Source organism: Cryptotermes secundus, unplaced genomic scaffold, assembly GCF_002891405.2.
Source record: "Cryptotermes secundus unplaced genomic scaffold, Csec_1.0 scaffold2114, whole genome shotgun sequence".
Taxonomy (NCBI): domain Eukaryota; kingdom Metazoa; phylum Arthropoda; class Insecta; order Blattodea; family Kalotermitidae; genus Cryptotermes; species Cryptotermes secundus.
The window spans coordinates 159,806-163,677 of record NW_019735596.1 but is presented as its reverse complement, the minus strand read 5'-3'; positions in this window follow the sequence as shown (position 1 = coordinate 163,677).

Sequence of the window (3,872 nt, the reverse complement as noted above, 5' to 3'; positions counted from 1 at the left end):
CCAATGTGCTCTTTCCTTCTGGCTTTCCCACCAATATCCTCTATGCATTTCCCGTCTCCCCCATTCGTGCTACATGCCCTAGTTAACATTATACAACTGAAAATATTTCGTTTGTCTACAAGAATTGCCTCAACCAAAGTGCCATGTTTTCAAGAGCTTTAATGTCACACACGATTACGGTTATGGAATTTGACACCTTGTCGTTTGTTAGATCCGTTCTGAAGGAATCTGCAGCCTCTGTGTTCAAGGTAGAAAAGTACACATTTCTGGGAATCTCTTGCCACAGCTTGCACGCCTGTTGAATCAAGAAATATAAATTTCTCTCTTGTGAGTGGCAAGACTGCCGTACCGAGTGAAATTAAAGTAGGGCACTTAGTTCAGAAATTATGAGATACGCAGTATGTATTGTCTTAGCACATTTAATCCATTGTAACAAAATACAGTAAAATGACTGATCCCGCACGCGGCCGCCAACATTAAAGGCAGAATTCCATGACTGCGGCATCTGCAATTGGCCTTTGCTTGGAGTTGCGCTTTCAAGCAAATAGCCTAAGAAGGAATGGCAAAGGTAAAGGTGTCCCTGTGCTCGACTAATTAAGCACTACGCCATGAAGACGTATTTTTTATCACTGCACTAGTCCGAGGCGAGTGTCCAGCTTCAGGCCCTGGCCGCTTTACCACCGGTACCCATTGGATAGGAGGCTAGGTGGGCCCCAGAACCATTCTGGACGACGTGGAAAGGAGAAAATTATTGCCTCCACCGAGATTCGAACTCCGACCCCTCTACCGTCTGTCGAATAAAACAGCGGCATAACCAACACGAAATAAAATTTGTACCAGCGCATTTTAGCTTTAGCGGTAAGTAATACTAGAAAATATGAGAAGCACTTCATTATTTTAATAAAAAAAAGGGGGGTATTTGTAATTTGGATATTTGTACTCCCGCGGTGTGGGAAAACTCGCATTTTATTTTGACGGCAAGCGCCCTTCTCGTTGACCCGCATTGTTGCCGTTGTCATTTTCCCTGGTATGCGATTCCATGAGACAGTGCATGTCGAACAGAGCAAATGTAAGGTAGCAACTAAGCCTTGAGCTTAAATGCTAGACATTCATTAGTTTCCATTTTCACCTCCGATTTTTTCTTTTTCGAGTCTTAAGGCTGAATTACTTTTGTGTAGGCCAGGGGCTCTCAGGCTCAGTGATAACGCAACATCCTACTACATACAAGACATAATTTTCTGCGACTTCGCTTGATGTACAGTGACAGCAGGAACCGATATAGCTTTCAGCCTCTCCACACCTACAGTGAGCTAAAAAATGTGCCTATACAATACATTTTCCGAAGCCATCTGTAATCATTCAGTCTTAAGGCGCGTCCACATTACTCGTGCTCGCTAGGCTTGTGCTCCTCAGGAGACTCGTCTGGCTTCTACTTGTGCTCGTAAATCATCGTCCACACTACTTCACTTGCTCGCCAGGCTTCGGCGCGTGAGGATCCGTATATTTACTCGTAGTGTGTATAGGCTGTAGTCGTATTTTAATTTATTGGCTATAGTTTTTAAATTAAAAATTAAAAATTTGCTTGTCTTGTAATTTGTCATATCGCCCACATTACTCGCGAGCATAGCCAGTCACACGAGCACGAGTAATGTGGACGCGCCTTTACAGACTTGCTGCAGTTGGGATAAAATACAACTAGATTTTAAATAGGTATTCAGAAATTTATTACGACCCACAGTTTGATAAACCGTGGTAAAATCAACCAATGCCTGAGAAAAATACTCGTGTTTGCCAACTAGCGGCAATACTGCCAGGGCCAATTGTATGAAACATCATGGGATAGAGCGTAGGGCGAAGACAAGCTGAGTGACCTTTACTTTTGATCCACTCTAGTATTATGCTTCCGTTTATGGGTGCAGTGTGCGTACTCATTAGCCTGTATGTTCATTTACTGGACTACAGACCCACTGGTATAAAGGTAATCACACTGTGGATGTAGCTGGCACCCTGCATTTTCATAAATTGTTTCCTTTTATTTAGTTAAATTTAAAATCGTAATATAGGGCCAAGGTATATTTGAAATGAAATATGTAGATCTGTATAACATGCCGGGATAGCGCAGTCGGTATAGCGACTGGCTACCGGCTGGACGACCGAGGGATCGTAGTTCTAGTCCCGGTAGGGACAAGAATTTTCTCTTCTCCATGTCGTACAGATCGGTTCTGGGCCCACCCAGCCTCCTATCCAATGGGTATCGTGGGCTCCCCCCCCGGGGTTAAAGCGGCCGTAGCATGAAGCTGACCATTGACTTCCAACTAGTGCCGAGGTCAAGAAAACGTGGATTTATACATCCACTACCCCATATGCCTTAATGGTGTAGTGATTAATTAGTTAAGCATAGGGACAACTTTACTTTTTTACCTCTACCCGATAGTAATGCTTTTGTGTGATAACCCCATTTCTTTTCGAGAAAATTTGATGAAGTTAGATTTGAACTGCGATTGGACCGATTAGACCAGCGTTAGAATTGCCTGATAACGGTTAATGTCGACCCCAAGTACGCATTCAAAATTCGTTCAGTAATATCGGAAACGAAACAAGCGTGTAAGCGGACGGAAACGACCTTTCCATTATGCCTTCATTCCATACACTTCGTACAAGGGCCGAAAGAAAATTAATCATGCTTATTAAGTCGAATTTTTCGTGTTTAAACCGTGAGGAGCAGTTCGCGTTTTCCATCCAAAATAAAATGCAAACCATCACTCGTTTTCCCGCGATGCCTTTCCTCGTCATCATCACAGTACACAGTGCCTAAGACTTTAAAGAAGGAATAACACCCAGATTAAGAAATTGAAGTTTAGTTGTGTAACTGAAAGAGGCGGAAATATCGTTTCGAATCGAATTCAAAATCTCTACCATAGCATTCGCTTATTGCTCCAACAGATGTAGGTACGCCCATGCTGACAAGAATAAAAGTATCAGTAAGTTAGGCCGCACACCGGCATGCGTCAAGACATGTAACATTCAAGACACGATGTTTGCGACATGACGCAAAGAAAGGAGCACAGTTGAAACGAATGAGATTATGAAAACCGCCGCACACCGGTCTAAGTCATGATGCTGACGAATCACGAATGAAGCAAGACTGCGTCTCTTGTCTCATGTCTTGATGCTTTCACGCAGTTGGTGTGCGGCCGCCCTAAAGTGGTCCGTCTGCTTAATTAACTATTACCACATATTTTTTTCCCCCTTGGCACTACAGCCCCAGTGGGCCTAGGCCTACCTCCATGAACTTCTCCGTTCACTTCGGTTTTTCTAGATCTTACACATACGGTAGGACTCCTTGGGCGGGTGATCAGCTCGTCGCGAGGCCTCTACCTGTAGACAAACACAGAAAAACGCACACAAACATCCATGCCCTGAATGGGATTCGAACCCACGATCCCGGCTGCCGAGCGAGCAAAGACAGTACGTGCCTTAGACCGCTCGGCTACCGTGACCGGCATTACCACATATAGGTATAGCTCAACGCATATTTAACCTCGGTAAGATGGAGGCGAGCGGTTAGCTTAACGCTCTGGGCGCTTTGCACCCGGTACACCGTAGATGAATGGGCCCGACAACCTGGACTTTGAGGAAAAGAAATCTCTTATCCAGTTGGAGATCGAACCCCTATTTCTCGGTCGTCCAGTCTGTAGCCCAGTTGCTAGCCATATAGACTGTGCTGTTTCGGTTAACGTGACGATAATACAGAGTAAATGTCGTATCTTTATCTTTTCTCTGTTGAGTCAGTGAAAAGAACGAAGAAACAGAAACTGCCAGAAAAGTTCCCTTTTATACAGTGCGTACAATCAAGTGCGCGCCGCGGCTGC